General features: G+C 40.6%; 1 long non-coding RNA gene across 2 annotated transcripts in view; it reads right to left on the reverse strand.

The window, feature by feature from the left end:
- LOC112814993 (uncharacterized) overlaps positions 1 to 14,771 on the reverse strand; it is a 35,596-nt gene extending 20,825 nt beyond the window's left edge. Inside the window, exons 1-3 of one of the 2 annotated variants that reach the window (XR_012374162.1) lie at positions 14,731 to 14,771; positions 11,362 to 11,424; positions 2,900 to 2,994 (exon numbers count right to left, since the gene is read on the reverse strand). This is a non-coding gene — a long non-coding RNA (uncharacterized lncRNA). The remainder of the gene's footprint in view (positions 1 to 2,899; positions 2,995 to 11,361; positions 11,425 to 14,730) is intronic. The other variant, XR_012374163.1, reaches the window with a different exon arrangement.
- Positions 14,772 to 22,359: the final 7,588 nt, after the last annotated feature.

Consider the following 22,359-nt stretch of genomic DNA (forward strand, 5'->3'; position numbering starts at 1 on the left):
ACCCCATGGTTTGCCCCCTTTCCATATGGTGTTTCAGAAGGTCACCAGCTCATGTGTTTCTCATGTCAGTATCAAGTGCCTCTCTTGATACTGTAACATGATTCTGCTGAATTCTTGAAGAAAAGGCTCCCAGACCCCTTGTGACAGCATATGGCAGGCAACCACATGTCATCACAAAAGCAGATTTCTGGGCAGCCAGTAGCTTCAGAGGACAAAGCTCTCCCAAGGCCTTGGAGTTCTTGTACCACTGGTAACTGCTGGAATGGGCATCTGCCTGTGAGAGAGCCCACCCCAGAGGGTGTCTGACACTTGAAAATGCAAGTGTGGCTTGAAACCTCATGCAAAAGAAAGATGAAGACCTTGCCTATTGCTATGACATCAGCCATCCACACACCCAGCAAACCCGGACAATGGAATGCAGACTAAATATATTTTACAGGAATAAACTGAAGGATTATGCTGGGGTATTTTCCCCTTAAGTCCACACAGAAGGAAATGGGTGTGGTGCCTTATCCTGTCAGGGCCTCTAAAGACCCATATGTGATTGGGAATGGTTTTGTATAGAAATAATCTTGCGGTTGGTATAAGTTTTCTCAAACTGGAAGGTGGTAGGAGGGATTTAATTGCATTCTTAAGGGCTTGGGTGTTTTGTGAGGAAGTTTAAATATTGAGTTTCCATTTTAAAGATGGTATAAAAAATCATCTTACTGGTTATAAAGAGATAATACATTTGTAGTGATAATTCACATCTGAAAAACTTTTTTTGTAGACTTTTCCTTTTTTTTCAGACTTCTCTCTTTTTTTTCTTTGTTCATTTGTTTGTTTCTTAAATTCCATATATGAGTCAAATCATATGGTATTTGTCTTTCTCTGACTGGCTTATTTTACTTAGTATTATACCCTCTAGCTCCATCTATGTTGTTGCAAATGGCAAGGTTTCATTCTTTTTATGGCTGAATAATATTCTCCTGTATATATTTACTGCATCTCCTTTATCCATTCATCAGTTGATGGACCCTTGGGCTGCTTCCACAATTTGGCTATTGTAAACAATGCTGCAAGAAATGTAGCGATGCATATATCTTTTCAACTTAGTGTTTTTGTATTCTTTGGTTAAATACTCAATAGTGTGATTATTGGATCATAGGGTAATTCTATTTTTAGCTTTTTGAGGCACCTCCATACTGTTTTCCACAGTAACTGCGCCAGTTTGCATTCCCACCAACAGTGCATGAAGGTTCCTTTTTCTCCACATTCTCGCCAACACTTGTTTCTTAAGCTTTTGATTTTAGCCATTCTGACAGGTGTGAGGTGATATCTCAGTGTAGTTTTGACTTGCATTTTCTTGATGATGAATAATGTTGACCATTTTGTTGTTGTGTCTGTCGGCCATCTGTATGTCTTCTTTGGAGAAATATCTGTTCATGTCTTCTGCACATTTATTAATTGGATTGTTTTGGGTTTTGGGGGATGGAGTTGTGTAAGTTCTTTATATATTTTGGATACTAAGGGCTTCTGTATTTTAAAGTAGTGTTTCTCCCACTGAAATAAGTGGGCATATTCTTGAGATTTTATGAGAATTTTTTCCCCTTGAAAAGGTTAATATAATTCTTAAATGAGAAATATCAGTCTTGTACATTAAAAAAATTTTTTTTAATTACAATATCTACCTATAATTTGGGATTAGTCTCCCTTTATCTCGGTTTCTCCATTAAATTAGTGGGAACTCATTCCCTTAAACGAGATGTAAAATCAGGTGAAATTAATAGGCTATTGCTCTTTTCAGTGGAAAGATGAGGAATTAACAGAGGATATTAATTGTTTTAGGCTTAAATGTAGTTCTTGAGCAGCAATGCACAGCACTTCAGAGAAGGGAACAGTTTGTTCTTATCCAGAAGGCTTGTGGGGTAAGGGAGGTGTGGAACAGAAGCTCAGAGCCAGTTGGTCAGCTCCTCTGCAGGGGTAGAACATCCTGGGCTCGATCAGCACAGGAAGCCTTGCCAGGAGCAGCAGTGGGGCTTCTGTTTTGGCCAGCTGAGCAGAGTAAAGCTCTAAGGTGAGGACTGGTGCAAGGAGCAGGTGAATGTGTGCGTGAAAGTACTGAGTACAGTGCGTGGCACAAAGAAGAGGCTCCCTACGTGTTCATTCTGAATCTTCAATTCAAATTTTGGAGATTTATATAGAACACTCACCTTGACAGGACTGTTGTTTTGATTTATATTCTGGATAAGCTTTTATATTACACTGAACCTAGCTTGGGTAGAGTCAAACAAACAGGTTCACATTTGACAAGCCTACAGTGGGTATCTACCATATGCCAGACACAGGTGCTAGGCAATTTTCTAGATGAAAGCCCAATCCTTCCCCAGTCCTCCAGTGTTCTAGGGTCAACTTGTCCAATAACACCCAAATAAATAACTGCAGTCCTATCTCATGCCACTCTGGAAACCCAAAGCCCAAAGTTTCTGGAAGGAAATTCCCATTCTCCTAGCACTTTCTGTCCAGTTCACTTTATACTGAAATGAAGATCCAGCCTCTTCTTCTACATTGTACCTCAAAAAATACCGCAAATCGGGTTGTTGTGCCCATAAATTGGATTCAACTGCTTCTCTAGAAAACTGCCTCTGCATTAGGATTTTTATCCCAAAGTCCAAGAGCATTTTTCTATTTTTAACTCAACCTTTAATTTCTGTCCCCAAGGAAGCCACCCTGCTTAGAAAGACAGAAGTCCTTGCTCAGGCCAAACTCTGTACTGTTGACTGTGCCTAGATCCAGAATACTAGACACACAGATTTATTTTGATGCTTATCAATGCCTAAATAGAAGTTAAGGATTATCAGAAAAGAGGACGTTGCCTTACATTTCAGATTTCACAAGTCTTTCTATTTTAAGGTCTTACCTCAGTTGTTTTATTTTGGAACATAAAGTATTATCTGGGTAAGTGCTCCATCAGTACTAATATTGGCTGCTTATAGAGGTCCCCTGATGCACTCACTTGAAAAGAAAGGAGGAAAATAAATTAACATAGATTTAGTCATTATTCCTGGGTATATGACCACACAATTATAATTAAACATTCTTGTAAACAAGTCTTTTAAGATTACTTTTCAAAGCCGTACAGTAAGTGGTTAAGTTTTGACAATCAGGGAAGTATACCCCTACTGAAGGAATGCAAAACAATACTGGCCTGCTATTATGTGAATGTGTGCTTGTGGCTTGCTTTGGGCTTGTGTTCAGCTGCATGTAATAGAAGCCTAACTACGATGGCTTCCTCAAAGACTCAATTCTTCTTATGAGGCAAGAAGTTTGGATATAAGGAGCTCAAGTCCAAATAAGGCAGTTCCCCAAATCCATTAAGAACACAGGCTCCTGTTCACTTTTCCCTCCCTGTCCTCACTGTGTGGTTCTAGTCCTTGTGATGACAAGATGACAGCTCCACCTCCCAGTTTCCTGCCATTTCAGGCAAGAAAAAGAAAGGAAGGGTTAGGACTAGAAGAGAGAGTCAAAAAAGTGCAAGCAAGCTGAATACCCTGTTCATCAGGAATTTTTTCCTGAAGACCCACCCAGCAATTTCTGCTCCCTTCTCATTGGTCAAAAGTTGAACTATGGTATATGGTCAAGTCTAGCTGCAAAGGAGTCTGAGAAGCTGAGTTTTTCTAGTGGAGCACATTATTCTACCCAAGCCAATTTGGAGTTCCATAGTTAAGGAGAAGAATAATGGCTGTTGGGAGAGGAATAAACATCATCAATAAGCTAGAGCATCATCGGAGGCTCAAAGCCTGCTATATTGCAAGCAGATTACATGGAAGTGAAAATGATATATTCTGGAAAACAGATGACATTAGTGATCTACAGACCAGGGCATTCAAACTTTAGAGTGCATAATAATTGCCTGGGAAATCTTGTTAAAATGCATATTTGGGGGGTGACTGGGTGGCTTAGTTGGTTAGCATTTGACTCTTGATTTTGGCTGAGGTGATCTCAGGGTCATGAGATCAAGCCCTGTGTTGGGCTCCACACTCAGCAGGGAGTCTGCTTGAGATTCTCTCTCTCCCTCTCCCTCTGCCCCTACCCCCCCATGCTCTCTCTCTCTCTCAAATAAATACATAAATCTTTTTTTAAAAATGCATGTCTGGTAAAAGGGGCCTGGGTGGCTCAGATGGTTAAACATCTGCCTTCAGCTCAGGTCATGATCCTAGGGTCCTGGGATCGAGTCCCGCATCAGGATCCCTGCTTGGCGGGGAGCCTGCCTCTCTCTCTCTCTCTCTCTCTCTCTCTGTCTCTTATGAGTAAATAAATAAAATTAAAAACAAATGCATGTCTGGGGAAGAGCTTGAGATTCTGCATTTCTAACAAACTCTCAGGGCATGCCAATACTGTTGATCCATGGATATTTGTAGCAAGGATGTAAAAGATGCATATGGAGAGTGTCAATAAAGTGGTTTATTGAGGGGCACCTGGGTGGCTCAGTTGGTTAAGTGACTGCCGTCAGCTCAGATCATGATCCTGGAGTCCCAGGATCAAGTCCTGAGTTGGGCTCCCTGCTCAGCAGGGAGTCTGCTTCTCCCTCTGACCCTCCCCCCTCTCATGTGCTCTCTCTCTCTCAAATAAAATCTTTGAAAAATGGTTTATTGATTTGTTAATAAATAACATGTCTAGGTCAGTGCATTATTTTGTATAGTATTAATTTAAAATATGTATAGCAGATTTAATAACCAAAACTGTATATGTGAACGTTTAAAATTGTCATCTACTTCAGTAAAATTTATGTACTCAAGATGGCCCCTTGAAACTTTAAAAATTAATCCCAATGATAAATTAGGAAAACAGCCTTTTATTTGGAGTTGCTTTCTAACTGGGGTATATTGAGTAATTTTATTTATTTATTTTTACATTTATGTTTTTAAAAGATTTTATTTATTTGAGAGAGAGCACAAGCAGGGGGAAGGGGTAGAGGGAGAAGGAGATGCAGACTCCCCGCTGAACAGGGACCCTGACTCGGGACTCGATCCCAGGACTCTAGGATCATGACCTGAGCCAAAGGCAGATGCTTAACCAACTGAGCCATCCAGGTGCCCCTACTGAGTAATTTTAGAGTCAAATACTCTCCTGGATTCAATACCTTACTCCTGGGGCTACTGTTTCAGTCACATTCAGTAAGACAAGCTATTTTTTAATACAGGTAGTAAGCGGGGGAAAAAAAAGAGATATGGTTCTTAACACAGACAAATCTGAGTTTTGATCCCAGTTGTAGAAATGATATATTTCTACATAATAAATTATTTCAAAATTTAGTGGCTTACCACAACAATAATGATTTATTATCTCATGTATTTCTATGGGTCAGGAATTTAGGTGTGGCTTGGCTGGGCAGTTCTGACTTGGGGTCTCTCATGAAGGGGCTATCAGATGTCCACTGGGGTTGATGTCATCTGAAGGCTTGAGCGGGGTTGCAAATCTACTTCCAGGGTGGTTCATTTGGTTGATGTTGGCTTTTCATGGGGGATCTCAGTTCCTCTTCCTAGGGCTGCTCGAGTTTCTTCACAGCATAGCAGGTGGTTTCATCCTGAGTGAGTAATTCAGAAGATCAAAGTTGAAGCTACAATTGTTAGCTAGGATGCAGCGGGAAGTTACTCAAATAGGAGGGTTGAAGGAGGGCAAGGGACAAAAGCAGGGAAAGAATGTATCTTGTTTGTTGTTTTGTTTTTTAAAGATTTTTATCCATTCATTTGACAGAGAAAGAGACATAGCTAGAGAGGGAACACAAGCAGGGGGAATGGGAGAGGGAGAAGCAGGCCTCCCACAGAGCAGGGAGCCTGATGCAGGGCTTGATCCCAGGACCCTGGGATCATGACCTGAGCCGAAGGCAGACGCTTAACAACTGAGCCACTCAGGAGCCCCGGAATGTGTCTTGTTTTGTAGAACCAACAGTTCCAGCCAAGGAGACACCCAGCTAGGTGTTTCACCTGATAACGCCTCATGGGAGCCAGTTTGAGCTGGACTGGACCTGAGGATCTGTACAGAAGAAGACAACCCCTTCTGAGTTGTCCTGAAGTTACTTTTGGCTCATTATAACACTAAGATCTCCTCCTATGGGCAGAGTTTTCCCCATTTTTTGAACATATGATGTGTGTACTAGCATGTTGACATGCTAAGCATGCACTATTGAACCAAAGAGCCTAAGCAAGCTCCCTGCCCCCACCCCTAATGCACTGAATAAATCTTCCTATCCTAACCTCATGGGGAAACAGTGTTCTGAGAGCTATCTCCCTGTCTCCTTTCTTGTAACAACAAGTAAAACAAAATTCTTTGCTTTCAACACTTCTCAGAGTGCATTCAATAGGATGGTGACAAACCCCTTGAGTTTAGTTAGCCTCTGAAGTCATACACCATCACTTGTACCATGTTCTACTGATTTTAATCAAATCAGCTCTGATTTTAATATGGGAGTAAACTACACAAGAGTGGGAATGTCCGGAGGTAAAGATCATTGAGAGTCTTCATAGACACTGGCTGGCTGTCATAGTTCAGCTCTGCCCATAGAGGAGGTCCCATAGACCCTCTCTGCACTAATGTCCTTATCTATAAAAATGGGAATTCATAATAGCCTCTAACTCATGAAGGTGTTTGAAGATGAGATAATATATGTCAAGTGCTTTTCATTTAGTAAGAACCCAGTATGCATTAGCCATAATCATAATAATAGCATTATCAACATTGTTAGATGATAGCTGTGATACTGTGATTTATAATAAGAAATATAAATTTGGTCTTCCTCTCCTACACCCAGCTTCTAAAACCCTTGTCATGTCCTAAGTAATCAGAGAAATGGGAGCACCTTTTGTTCTTTTGTACTAGTTCCCTAAATAGCTCCAGAGCAGAAAAGTAAAAGGAGTGTCTTTTGTTATTCACAAGGATGCCCTATCAACCCTGTCTGAGTTTACAGTCTCTGAAGTGGATTTTGGAAAGCCCTTAGATAATGAGAATGGTGGCTGGTTGCCAGGGAAACCAACTTTGTGACTAGAGAGTTTGAACTTTCAGCCAGCCCTCCAACTACCAGGGAAGGGGAGGGGCTGGAAGTTGAGTTAGTCACCAAAGGCCAATGATTTAATCAATCATGCTTAAATAAGGAAGCCTCCGTAAAAATCCCCAAAGTATGAAACCTGGAGTTCAAAGTGCTTCTGGGTTGGTGAAGACGTAGAGGTGTTGGGAGGGTGGTGTGACTGAAGAGGACGAGGGACCTCTGCCTCCTTCCCCCATACCTGGCCCTATGCATTCCATCTCTCCTACATTCAGCTGCTCCTGAGTTGTATGGTTTCATAGTAAACCAGTAACCTAGTAAGTAAAACGGTTTTTCTGTGAGCCATTCTAGCAAATTATCAAACCTGAGGAGGAGGTTGTGGGAACCTCCAATTTATAGCCCGTCAATCCAAAGCACAACTGACAACCCAGCCTTGCAGTTGGTGTCTGAAGGGATGGGGCAGTCTTATGGGGCAGATCCCTTTAATTTGTGGGATGACATTACCTCCAGGTAGATAGTATCCGCATGGAGTTAAATTTTAAGATGCCAGCTGGTGTTGGAGAACTGGTCAGTGTGAGAAAAAACTCCGTACCTTCGGTGCCTAGAAGTGAAGTTTTGAGAGTACTGGGGGTGGAGAAGGGAAACAATAGAGCTTTTTCCTTTTATGGCTAACCACCTTCCCACACAAAAACTGTATCTCTCAGTCCAGTTCACGGACAAGTCCATCTTCTGTCGGTGGTCATGTAGAAGGGTGGCACAGAGCCATTCATTCCTTGATAGATTCATAGCCTGTGAGAGCCTCCCATCTCTCACATGCCGCTGCCTGCCGTACAGATCACACACTTCAGCTGTCTTTATTGAACACCTTACATTTCGATGTTACTCCACCCTTTATGCCTTTGTACATGCTCTTCCCTCTGCCTGGAACACTCTGTCTCTCCAAAACGTCACGTAACATCAACTTATTCTTCTTTTCTCAATAAATATACTGATTTGTTTTCCTATGCATTCTCCTTTCTCTTTCTTCCATATTTTCTTTCATTCATTCAACAGGTAGTTACTGAATGTCACCCATGTACCGGGAAGAAGATTGGTCAACAAGATAAAGTGCCTGTCTTCCTGTAACTTACAGTTTGGTGAGGAGGAAGATAAGAAGTATCCTCCCCTCAAAAGAAATACAGAAACATATATCACGTGATGATAAGGGCTATGAAGAAATACTTACTGAGGTAAAGAGACAAACAGTTGTGGATGCAGGGGGCTATCTGAAGTCAGAGTAACTTAAGTAACTTAAATATATTTATCTTCCTTGTAGCCTGTGAAAACCTCAGTGTCAGACATTTATTTACCTCTGCATCTCCAGTACTTAATGTGTCTGGATCCAAGCAGATATTTATTTATTTAATATTTTCGTTAAATTTTTTATTGTTATGTTAATCACCATACATCACATCATAGTTTTTGATGTAGTGTCAAGCAGATATTTAGTAAATATTTGTTGAATTAAAAAAAAGAAAAAAGAAATGTATGAATAAATGAATGAATGAATGAATGAATGAATGTTAGATTCCAATATAAACCCCAGATGAGAAGCTTACAGCCCAGAGAGGTTTGATTTTTCCCAAGAAGAAACAGAGAGCAAGAAATAGAAATCTTAACTCTGAGAATACTTGCTTCAAGGACAATGCTGTTTTTACTGTGTCATATTATGCATGCCTAAAACATCTTTAATAATGCCCCATCTGTTCCTCTTTCAGTGTTGACTAGACTCGGCTACTTGAATGGAATTCTGAGAGCTTGTTTTTCCAGTTTTTTACTTAGTCTTCATGGAAACCATCACTGTTTACTCTTGAATCGACAAAGGGCTTTACCAAAGTCCCAACAGTATATTTGTCCACCTGGTCAAGCTTGGTTGGTCATAAGCCACACAGATTTGAAATGCACAGATCAGGAACCAAGAAAGAATACCCACTGAGATCCCCTAAGATTCTATTATAGAGGAAAAAGAAATCTGGGACAACAGTTCTCAAAATTTTTGGCTCAAGAAAACCGTCTGAAAAATTACTGAATACCCTGGATGCCTCGGTGGCTCAGTCAGTTAAGCATTCAACTCTATTGATTTCAGTTCAGGTCATGATCTCAGGGTGGTGAGAATGGAGCCCTGGGTGGGACTCTGTGCTGAGCGTGGAGCCTGCTTAAGACTCTCTCTCCCTCTCCCTTTGCCCCTCCCCCGCTCTTAAAAAAAAAATTGAACACCCCAAACTGCTTTTGTGTATGTGAATTATATCTATTGATATTTGCTGTATTAGAAATTAAAACAATAATTTTTAAAAATGTATTAATTTATTTTAAAATAACAATAAAAATGCATTACTATGTTAACATAAATAACATTTTTATGAAAACTAATTGCATTTTTCAAACTAAATACATAATGATGAGGGTGGCATTGTTTTATATTTTGAAAATCTCTTTAATGTCTAGCTTACTAGAAGAAAGCTGGGTCCTCCTATCTGCTTCTGCATTCAGTTTGTTGTGATACCACTCATCATTTGGCCTCTGGAAAACTGCACTGCACGTCCATGAGAGAATGAGTATGAAATAGTCAAATAACATTCTGTGCTTATTGCACCAAGAATGAGTATTCTTGGTAGCACGTGGCATGTGGAATTTTCCTGTTCATTAGATTTCACTGTAGCTAAAAGTCCCTTAAACACAGTTCTTCAAATTACGAAGATATTTACTTTATACCATGAAAGAAACAGAACAATTTTTTTTCTAGAAGGAGCTAAAGAGATCACTAAAGCTAATGAAAAAAAAAAGTAAACATAAAATAAGGATAAGAGAATACTCTTACTCCATGCATTTGCCAAACTGGCCTTTCTTGAGTCTTGCTCAAGTGATGTCTTTCTCACCTCAAGATCATAAAATTTCTTCTCTATGATCTCTTACTGTTAAAAATAACATTAATATATCTTCTAATATGGAACCAGCCTTGCATTCCTGAGCTAAACTCTACTTGCTAATACAGTGATGCATTTCATTTGCTAATACTTCATTTGTGCTTTTTACAGCTGGGTACCCAATTACAAACAGTTTTGTTTGTTTTTGTTTATTGTTGATGGTGGTATTCCAGTTTAATAGAATGAAGCAGGGAACTTTTCATTTTTGTGTATGTCTGGATTAAATTATCTGTTCCTTGAAGGTTTGAGGTAATCTGTCCACAAAACAATGTGGCTTGGTGACACTTTTGTGGATAAATGTTTGGCTCTAGAAATGTTTTTTTCTATTTTTCCCATAAATACTGGTCTATTCAGATTTTCTATTTTTCCACCATGTATGTTATCTTCTGTAAAGAAACACTGCATTTAAAATTTTAATGTCATAAAATTATATGTCATAATATAGAAAATGTCTTTATATAGTAAAGTCCTATATTTTATTTCTATGCTTTTTCCTTTTCTCTTTATCAGATTTTTCAAAATTGGATTCTTCAGTTTTTTTCTCTCTCTCTCTCTCATTTGCTTACTTATTAAAAAGCAAAGCAAAACAAAGTTTTAACTATTTTCCCCCAAGAAACAGCTGGGTCTGATTTTACCTGACCACTTTATCCAATAAATATGAATGTATCACCAATAATATGAAGACTATGCCTGTTAACTTACAAATATTGTCACTGAGAGGTCGGGCATTACAATATGTATAAGGATTACAGCATTTCTGATAATCTATTTTCTTCATCTTTTGTAAATTAAGCTTTGAGTTTCTGAAGCACATGATGTTAAACCCCTATCACCTACAATGAACTAAATTTAAGATATTACAATGTGTATAAAACAATGTATTTTCCTGGGGCCCCTGGGTGGCTCAGTCAGTGAAGCATCCAACTCTTGATTTCGGCTCAGGTCATGATCTCAGGGTCATGAGATCGATTCATGCATGGAGCTCCATGCTAAGCGTGAAACCTGCTTGGGATTCTCTCTTCCTCTCCCTCTGCCCCTTCCCCAGCTCGCACGCCCTCTCTCTAATATAAATAAATAAATCTTTAAAATAAAAAATAAAACCCTCCTAAAAAAAGAAAGGAGAACAAAATGCTAGAACTCATCAAACAGAAGTACAGGATGAGATCATCAACACAAAAGGGCAAAGTTGAGGAAACAACTGTTTCATCTGCGAGCACTCAAGGGTCTGGAATCTGTTCTCCTACAACACATAAACCTCATCTTATGTGACCTGTGTATTTTCCCCATTCAAATAAAGCCTTCATTGCCCACATGAATTTAGACTTCAATGTCTCTCAACAAGTCACAGAGGCACAATTTGACAGAATCAGCTCATACCTCTCCAAATGTTTTGTTTCACATGTTACTCCTGCAGAAGTCTGGTCATTTGATTCTCTTTATCTGAGAAAGGATAACAGGTTGTGTTGCAATGAGGTCTATGAATAAATATATAAAATGTGGTAATACTTGCTAATATCTACTAGAGACTTCTTATTTAACTATTTTAATCAATTCTTAAATCTTTCTTCAAAGACTTTATTTTTTAGAGCCTTCCTCCCTCTGGCACGCCCTCTCTTCCTTCCCTCCCATCCTCCCTCCCCTGAGGTAGACATCAGGACTTCTGGGCTGTGCTAGGTTATAAGCAAATTCTTCATCTAGATCTTTTTACCAACATTTTTTTTAAAGATTTTAATTATTTATTTGAGAGAGAGAATGAGAGATAGAGAGCACAAGAGGGAAGAGGGTCAGAGGGAGAAGCAGACTCCCTGCTGAGCAGGAAGCCCGATGTGGGACTCGATCCCAGGACTCCAGGATCATGACCTGAGCTGAAGGCAGTTGCTTAACCCACTGAGCCACCCAGGCGTCCCTTTTTACCAACATTTTATCTTCAATTTTGTCCATTCTTCTATAGAACTTACTCACTGAGTTTTTAAGTTTTCTATGATTATGTTCTTGATCTCTAAGAATTGTTTGTATTCATAATTGCATATCTTATTATATATGAATATATATATATATATATATATATATAATCTGTATTCCTCTTTTATTACACAAAGATATTCATTAGAACTACCTTGGAATCTTTTCTTCAAGTGTTGGTTGTTTGTTGGGGTTGATGCTTTTCTTTCCCGGTATTACTTAAATGGTGATTCTTGGTTGTGTGCTTAACTTTGTATCTGCGGTTCTGTGTATACATATGTGTGGATCTGGCTTCTGTTTCCTACAGCTTGCCTCCAGGGATTGTGGGGTGGGGCAGGACATGTGGCTGGAGGAGGTGTTCCAACAGGTGTCTTCTGTGTGAGAGTCCTTCCTATCCCTCTCATGAGTCAGCAGCTGTGCAGGGCACTGCTCCACTGTTTCAGACCTAGGGTCCATCGTGGGGTCAAGATCTACTGCCACTGCTTTGTGTAAATGGGAAAAAGGGGAAGGGCCAACCTGCCCAACTGTTCTGCACAGAATTCCCTAATTGATAACCATGACCTCCCTTTGCTCCATTGCATCTGCTGAATGGGCTTGCAGGTTCCTGGAACTATAGTTAGATCTCACAAAATTACTTATTACAGATTTCCATTAAACCACAACTATTCTTTGACTTACTTTTTAAAAAGGCAACACTATCTCTTAATCACATTCCTGGGGTATTTATTGATGTCACAGAGAGGGCAGAGTCATAGTTTTGAATAAAGCAAAGAGGTAAGCAAAAGCAAAAGGGCTAAATGCAAAGTCAGACTTCATTTTCAGAATGTTTTAGTGAGAAATTATTGCCATCATCAACAAAAAGGAAAACTAAGCACCACCTTTTACGGAATAGATCTTAAATATCTCTGTATAATTCAGGGGAGATTAAACGAGAGAGGAAAAAAAAAGGCATACGCTCAATAAAATTTATGTTTTTAAAGAAACCCAGGCCATTCAGATGATATATTTTTAAAAATTTTTAAATTTTGGAAAACAAGCCTTTTTACTGTTATGTAAAATGTTTAATGTTTGTTATAGCCAGAATATCATATTTAGGTGGGGTTGCCAGTTATCCTATATATAGGACATACCCCATACTTAATTATGTTGTCCTGTGTCCTATATTTGTCATGACACCTTAAGTACCCTGTATTCAGCTTTAAGAAATTACAAAATTCAGCAGTTAGAGCTATTTTTCTGCCACAGTAATTGGTGCTTCCATCACTCACATGGCAATACCAGCTGAAAACCATACCTCTCCAAACATGTGAACAATCTCTTATTGTCTCTCCTCCAGCTTTGGCTGCAGGGAGACCAACTGGGGGAACTCAGAATTAAAAGTATTTATTTTTCATTCTCAAGAAAAGACTATTCTTCAACCAAATTCCCAAGCTGTGAACAAGTAAGCACTGTTAATTCAAGTTAACTTTGTATCAGTGCACATGCTCTGAAAATCAGCCAAACAGCCAGACCCTCACTCCTCTGGCCCTGCTTCTGGAAAGCAGCCAGTTAACAGCCTTACTCCAAGTGTCTAAAAGTGAGCAACTCAGTAACAGCCCCAAGCTTCTGAAAGCTGTTCAATGATAAGCACCCCGACCCCATACTGAAAGTCAGCAATCTGTGACAGCCCATGCTTCTCCATAAGAGCCATTCAGAAAGGACCTCACTCCAGGAGCCATGCTCCTAAAGGTCATGGTTAGCTGGTCAGCAACAGCCTTCCTCCAGTGACCACATTAACACAGCTGAAAATCCTTCTGTCTCTACACATTCCCGCTTCTCAAAGCCCACCAGTCTTTGAATGCCAAGCTTCTCAAAACCTTATGTAGGATCAACTCTGGCTTTTTCAAGGAAAGTGTCTTTACAAGCACAGCTGACATGTGAACAATCTAGGGGTTAGGGGCGCCGACCCTGCAGTTAAAAATCTGTATATAACTTTTGACTCCCTAAAAACGTAAGGGCTAATAGCCTACTGTTGACCAGAAGCTTTACTGTTAACATAAACAGAGGGGATGGGTGGCTGGGGTAACTGAGTGATGGGCAGTAAGGAGGGCACGTGATGGAATGAGCACTGGGTCTTATATAAGGCGGATGAATCACTCATCTCTACCTCTGAAACCAACAATACGTTATATGTTAACATTGTATTGCTTTTGATGTAGACCATGCAGTTGTTTGGGCAAAGGTGCTCAAAAAGTTCATTCACAGTTGAAGAAAAGCATATGGATATATTCCATAGAAAGCATCAGCTGTCTTGCTCATATTCTGCATAATGCCGCTCGAATAGCACGTGATGTTCTTTATAATGACACTATCATGGCACTGTTACAAAACGGTTCCCTTACCTCAGCATTGGCATTATTTAAATCTCTCAAAACAGCTACTGGCTCTCTAACAAACACATGTGAAGGAATTCTCAGTTTATCGCTTGAATTATAACATCATACTTTAATTGTGAAGAAAAGGAATCCTACTTTGTGGCTGAGTTTTAACACAGTAGTCCCCTCCCCCCCCCTTATCACGGGATACATGGCAAGAACTCCAGTCTGAAACCCCAAATAGTACCGGATCCAATGTTTTTCCTGTACCTATATACGCACGATAAAGTTTAAATTTATAAGTTAGGCACAGTAAGAGGTTAACAGCAATGACTACTAATAAAATAGAACAATGATAGCAATATCCTATAATAAAAGTTACGGGAACGTGGTCTCTGTCTCTCAAAATATCTTATTGTACTATACTCACCCTTCTTGTGATCGTGTGAGAGGGTAAAATGCCCGCCCGCTAAGATGACGTGAGGGAATGACACAGGCGCTGTGACGTCACTGACGCAGCGTTGGGCTCCCGTTGACCTTCTGACTCCCGTTCGGTGGGTCATCCGCTTCCGGTGGGGGTTGACTACCTGGAACGAAAACTGGGAAAAGCCGAATCCCGAATGTGTGCGGGGGGGGGGGGGGGGGAACTGGCGTCATTTATCCAGTAAAAGCTACCGATTTCTTGTCAGTACCCTTTAATCACTTTAATTAGAGGATGATGCCAAGTGAAAGAAGAGCTACAATGTTTTCGGTGTACTCCATTGTTGAAAGGAACTTGCTGAGTGTCTTAAGGAAAGAATCGATGGCAAATTTATCCCTTTCATTACCAAAGCTGTTCCTAGAAAGGGCAACAGAACTTTTGAACAGGAAGAGGAATTCCAACTTGAAGTAGATAATGGCACTTGTTATAACTTGTTTTTTAAAGATTTTATTTATTTATTTGACAGAGAGAGACATAGCGAGAGAGGGAACACAAGCAGGGGGAGCGGGAGAGGGAGAAGCAGGCTTCCCGCGGGGCAGGGAGCCCGATGCGGGGCTCCATCCCAGGACCCCGGGACCATGACCTGAGCCAAAGGCAGACGCTTAGCGACTGAGCCACCCAAGCGCCCATAACTTGATTTTGAAGTCAGTATTATCCTTTGAAGAATTTGATTCTTTTACTGGATGTTACGAAATGTTCTTCCAGCATGGGACTTTGAGGAATCACGTGTATTGTCAAAGAAGAAGAAAATAAAAATGGACAACAAGCCTCTTTTATATCAATGGACAGTGTTTTAAAAAAGTTATTGATCAAGGGACGCCAGGGTGACTTATTCGGTTAAGCGTCTGCCTTGGGCTCAGATCATGATCCCAGGGTCCCGGGATCAAGCGCCGCATCTCCCAGCCTGCTTCTCCTTCTCCCTCTGCCTGCTTGGGAGCTGCCTACATTGTGCGTTCTCTCTCTCTCTCTCTCTCTCTCTCTCTCTCTCTGTCAAATAAATAAATAAATAAAATATATATATTTTAAAAAGTTACCGATCAAGAGATGCAGCCTAATCTTAAAGAATATAAGAACAAGTTATTGGGACACCTGGCTGGCTCAGTCAGTAGAGCATGTGGCTCTTGATCTCAGGGTCATGAGTTCAAGCCCCACATTGGATACAGAGCCTATTTTTTTAAAAAAATAAGTAAATATAAATATAAGTAAAAGCAAATTTTGCCATGAAAGATGGCATGTGCTTCAACAAATGAAATTTGAAGGACAATTATCAGAATTTTAGCTTTATATATTTAGCATACTGGCTTATAATGCTAATATTGAGCATGACTAAAGAATAAAATAAGCTGAATGTGACCACCACTGTACATGATATGTTACAATGTAAACGGAATATAGAGTGTAACCACAGGAATTTTATTTTGTTTTTTTCTTAAAGATATTTATTTATTTATTAGAGAGAGAGAGAGAGAGCACAAGTAGGGGGGAGGGCCAGAGAGAGGGAGAAGCAGGCTTCCCGCAGAGCAGGGAGCCCAGATGCGGGGCTCAATCCCAGGACCCTGGGATCATGACCTGAGCTGAAGGCAGACAGTCAGCCAAATGAACCACCCAGGCGCCCCTAACCATAGGAATTTTACAAGCAAATTTGGCAAAGCAAGCAACTATTAAGAAGAGCTTTATTTCAGATAAATAACAAATACTTTCATAGGAAGGTGTGTCCCATGCAATGTTTTTCATTTATCTAAATGTATAGATACATTTAAACAATTAGACACAAATCAGATTTAAATGGGCATCCTGAGTTTTTATTTGCTAAATTTGAAACCCTATATTTAGATCAAATTTAAAGTTTCATAGTTTTATTTTTATGTGTAATATTTATATAGTTTATAATAAATTGTAGCACTTTGTATACCAATGTGTACATTGTACTTTTACCCATTTTCTAAGTCTTGAGAACATTTTTTTTAACTGAGTTTTTTTTTTTAAGATTTTATTTATTTGTCAGGAAGAGACACAGTGAGAGAGGGAACACAAGCAGAGGGAGTGTGAGAGGGAGAAGCAGGCTTCCCGCGGAGCAGGGAGCCCGATGCGGGGCTCGATCCCAGGACCCTGGGATCATGACCTGAGCCGAAGGCAGACACATAACCGACTGAGCCACCCAGGTGCCCCAAGAACATTTTTTTTTATTGATTACACTGTCTTGTTGTTATTTTAATCTTTGTTCTTATGCAATATCATTAGCCATATTATTTTTTTCATAATAGGATATTTTTTAAAAGAGCTTTATTGAGAGATAGTTCACATACTATATATTCTACCCGTTTGGTGTACAATTCCATGCATTTTAGATATATAGTCACAGATACACAACCACAACCACAGTCAATTTTAGAACATTTTCAGCACTTCAAAAGAAACATTTACCCTTTAGCTATTGCTTTTAACCCCTACCTTCCCCCTCTACCACCCTCAACCCCCAACTACAACCAGCCCTGGGCACCACTAATCTATTTCCTGTCTCTATAGCTTTGCCGATTCTGAACATTTCATATAAGTGCAATCATATAATATGCTATCTTTTGTAACTGGGTTCTTTCACTTAGCATGATATTTTTAAGGTCATCCATGCTGTAGCAAGTATTAGTACCTTATTCCTTTATTCCAAGTAATATTCCATTGTATAGATAGATCACATTTTGTTTATCCATTCAGCAGTTGATGGATACTTGGGTTGTTTCCATTTAGGTTGTGACTCAGGACTGGAATTGCTGGGTCAAATGGAAACTCTTTAATCATTTGAGGAAATGCCAGTGGCTACATTATTTCACATTCCCACCAGTACTGTAGGACAGTTCTGATTTCTCCACATCCTTACTGGCCCTTGTCATTAGCTGACTTTTTGAATCTAGCCATTCTAGTGAGTGTGGAATGGTATTTCGTTGTGGTTTTGATCTGCATGTCTCTGATGATTAATGATGCCCAGCATCTTTTCATGTTTATTGGTTATTGTATATCTTCTTTGGAGAAATGTCTATTCAGATAATTTACTCATTTAAAAAATGGTGTTTATTTATTATTGAGTTGTAAGAGCTCTTCATGAGCCCAGCTATAATTCTCTCATCAGATATATTATTTTCAAATATTTTCCTCCATTCTGTGTGTGATAGTGTCCCTACAAGCGTAGAAGTCTTTAATTCTGATTAAATCCAATCCCTACAAGCGTAGAAGTCTTTAATTCTGATTAAATCCAATCCAATCCAATGTCTGGTGCTTTTTTTCCCCCATTTATTGCTTGTGCTTTTGGCGTTATATCTAAGAATGCATTGCCAAATTCAAGGTACTACAGATTTACCCTTCAGTTTTCTTCTAAGAATTTTATAGTTTCAACTCTTGCCTTTAGGTCTTTGATCCATTTTGAGTTAATTTTTATATATTGTGTGAGGTAAGCATAGTATTTCATTCCTTTTGCTCATGGCTATCCAGTTGTCCAGCACTTTTTATTGAAAAGATAATTATTTCTCATTGAATAGTCTTGGCACCCTTGTTAAAAACCAGACCAGCGGGCACCTGGGTGGCTCAGTCAATTAAGCATCTGCCTTCAGCTCAGGTCCCAGGGTCCTGGAATCAAGTCCCATAACAGGCTTCCTGCTTATCGGGGAGTCTACTTCTCTGCCCCTCCCCTGGCTCATGTGCATTCTCTCTCTTGCTCATTCTCTTTCTCTCTCAAATAAATAAAGAAAAAAAAAAAAAAACAGACCAGCTCCTGAGAAGTATGGGGGAAAAATTGTAGGATGAGAATTGGATCTTAGGGAGAGGTTGCCTTGAAAAGATCTGTAGATCTCCACTCAAGAAGACAAGACTGGCCAATCTGCCTCCAAGTGGGCCAGGAAGTCCTGCTGGACACCCTGGGGCAGCTGAACAGGGCACGTCCCTCTCTCTTTCCCTAAAAAACACCAGACTTTACTGGTGAAAGGAAAGGAAGCAGGAAGCTCCTCTCTGGTGCTTGACCAAGGTAAGAGTCAGGATGATGAAGGATAGTTGAAAGCCAAGCAGGCAGGGACAAGGGGCACCCCCCCCCCCGCCCCGCCCTAAGAGGAAACCACCCTTTAAAGGATTTTACACCACCCTGGAAGGAGCCCTCCAGCCTTTCCATGTGATACATAGGTGACAAAAACCTGATTGGATGACAGGCGCAGGGAGGGCTAATCAGATTAAAACAGCCCACCAACAAGCCCATAAAAACCCCTAGAGTTAGAAATTCCATTGGCAACCCTCTTGGGTCCCCTCCCTCCTCGGAAGCTTTGTACTATCATTTTGCTATTGCTCAGTAAAACTTGCTTTGCTGCCCACCACTCTGTCTGGTCTACCTCTTCATTCTCGGAAGCGGCGTGACCAAGAACTGTGAGCACTGATGGAGAAAAAAATCCTGTAACAACGGTTTGTCTGCTTGTAAATCACATGTCTACCCCTGCATCCACAGTATCACAAACAGCTTTCCCTCTGCTTAACGCAACTCCAGAGCATGACGGACCCTCAGGGGCAGATAGACCCAAGAGTAAACAAAGAAATGGTCTTAGAATCTGGATGAGCACTGAGAAATGTACATAATTGTTGAATCACTATATTATACACTGTCTATACTAACATAACACTGTATGTCCAATATACTTGAATCTAAAAAAGAAAGAAATGGTCCTAGGCAACCCAGAAGCCAAAAAAAAAAAAAAAAAAACACCCAATAACTCACAGAAACACCCAGAATTGGGTTAGCTTCTTCTGCCCTGTTTTCCAGAAGGGAAAAAAAAATACCTTTATAAGTATTTAAAAAATAATAATAATAATAAATAAGCCCTCACTCAAGCCTCTCTGGGCTGAACAAGCATTATTTTGAAGCTAAGTTATTCAGTGAAAACATAAAAAGGGAGGAAAGATGAAATTGAGAATCTGATTAATGGTGTGGTGGTCAAGCAGAAGAAATCTCTCTCTCTTTTTAAAGATTTTATTTATTTGTCAGAGAGAGAGAGAGAGGGAGAGAGCACACAAGCAGGGGGAGCGGCAGACAGAGGGAAAAGCAAACTCCCTGATGAGCAGGGAGCCCGATGCGGGGCTCGATCCTGGGACCGCAGGATCATGACCTGAGCCGAACACAGACGCTTAACTGACTGAGGCATCCAGGCATCTCAAGCAAAAGAAACATCTCGAAACAAAGAACAAAAATTCTGGTTTAAGTAAACTGAAGTCATCAACTTGAAAAGGTTTAGCAAGTTTCAGGCAGGACTAGAAAAATAATATGTCTATTCCTAGATATCTGCGGGTTACTTTTCTGAGTTGCAAGGATAAAGAGAAATTTTACATACTTCGGACAAAAGACAGTGTATCTGTTTGGCCCTAGACTAGGACTCCACGGCAACAAGGGAAGGCAGGAGACCATGGAGTAATATCATTGTGCATTGAAAGAAAGGAACAGGGGGCACCTGGGTAACTCAGTCAGGGAGCCTGCTTCTCCCTCTCCCTCTGCCTCTCCCCCAGGCTTGTGCTCTCTCTCTCTGAAATAAATAAATAAATAAAATCTTCAAAAATAAATAAATAAAAAGCCTGCTCTCAGTGAAGAGGCCCTTTGCCTCCCAGAGTAAAAAAAAAACCTACTGATGAATATGTGATGATTTAGATGATATATCCCACACGTGTCCTAGCTGAGGAGAAGACAAAGAGCATTTCAATCTAAGGGAAGCTCAAGGGAAGATGCAAGAGTGATAAACGATGCACTCTGAAGCACATATTGTTAAATTTTTAAAAATATTTTATTTATTTATTTATTTGAGAGAGAGCATGAGCGAGAGAAGGGGCAGAGGGAGGAGAAGGAGACCCCCTCCCACCACACACTGAGCAAGGAACCCCACTTGAGGCTCCATCCCAGGACCTTGGAATCATGACCTGAGCCAAAAGCAGAGGCTTAAACAACTGAGCCACCCAGGTGCCCCTAAATCTTTTTTTTTAAAGATTTTTTTTATTTATTAAGGGGGGGAGGGAGGGGGAGAGAGAGAGAATCTGAAGCAAGCTCCATACCCAGCATGGAGCCCTGATCCCACGACCCTGAGATCAAGAGTCTGAGACAACACAAAAGTAGTTACCAAAGGAACTCAACAAGTAGCAATTCGGAGAGAGCGGGAGACAGGGAAGGATTAGCATTTGGAAAGCTCATTGCCAGTGGGTAAGGAAGCAAAAACATCAGGAGGATTAGCAGAAGGGCAACAGAATCGTTAACCTGTTTTCATATAACGGTAGAAAAATAGTTATTTTGCTATAAGCAGGAGAAGGTAGAAAATAACTTCCAGCGAAATGGAAAAGTAAGAACTTCTAAAGTGAAAAACCCTTGGCGAGAAGAATGTGGAAAGAGTCTCAGTTCTATGCCCAAGAGCTCAGCTTCTGAACAGCTCAGCCCGCAGCCAGGATTCTTAGCGGGCCTCCTGCTCAAGTGTGTGAGAAAAACGGGCTGGAGGGGGAGGCACACAATTTGGAGTTAGACAAACAGTCCGGATCATAAATCTGCCACTTTGCAGCTTGTTCGGAGCCTTTGATGTCCTTATCTGTGAAATGAAATTTAAAAGCACACCCTCACCCTCCCTGGGCTGTTGTGGACAGGGTGGATGCCATTGTGAATACCCGGTGCCCGGCGGAAGTAACTGCCCTACAGCAGGGATATTGACTTTTATTATCGGTTTTATTATTTCTTGGGATTCCCCCAGCCTACAGATGCTCTGGAGTCCGGGGGTCCAGGAGGCCCCACTGGTTAGCGAGGGGCTTTGGTTCCATTTCCTTCTTTCTTTAGTTCATTTCCTTCCTTCTTTCTTTTCTTTTTTTTTTTTTTTAAGATTTTATTTATTTATTTGACAGAGTGAGCACAAGCAGGGGGAGCAGCAGAGGGAGAGGGAGAAGCAGGTTTCCCGCTAAGCAGGGAGTCCCCTGCGGGGCTCCATCCCAGGACCCTGGGATCACGACTCAGAGCAGATTGCTTAACCCACTCAGCCACCCTGGTGCCCCTAGCTCATTGCTATATGACTTTGCTCAGCAATTCCGAAACCACCCTCTCATGCTGAGACCCCAGGCTTCCATAGGCTTTCACCTCCTGGCTTGGAGATAGACTGGACTGACTTTCTGGATCTCTGTTGGCTTGAACCTTTGAAATATCTTTAGATGAATTTCTTCATCAGTTTCTTTACATTTTGTGGAGTGAGGGTAAAGGGAGTAAAAAAGAGATTATTTTATGGCTATTCTGGAAAAACTATGTGAAAATTACTTTAAAAAGAGGTCTGTTTCCAGCCATTTTGGACTTTGAAGTTTAAAAAAGTGAAGTTAGGTTTGACCTTCCCAGACTAACAATGAAACCTGTAAATTAAAGGCAAATTAGGCACCTGGTTTGCTCAGTCGGTTGGGTGGCTGCCTTTGGCTCAGGTCCTGATCCCAGTGTCCTGGGATCTAGCTCCCCAGCGGGCTCTCTGCTCAGCGGGGAGAAGAAAAAGAAAAGAAAAGAAAAGAAAAGAGAGAGAGAGAGAGAGAGAGAGAGAAAGAAAGAAAGAA

The sequence above is a fragment of the Callorhinus ursinus genome, unplaced genomic scaffold, assembly GCF_003265705.2.
Source record: "Callorhinus ursinus isolate GAN/ISIS: 27379988/994484 unplaced genomic scaffold, GSC_fseal_2.0 scaffold30, whole genome shotgun sequence".
In the NCBI taxonomy this organism is placed as follows: domain Eukaryota; kingdom Metazoa; phylum Chordata; class Mammalia; order Carnivora; family Otariidae; genus Callorhinus; species Callorhinus ursinus.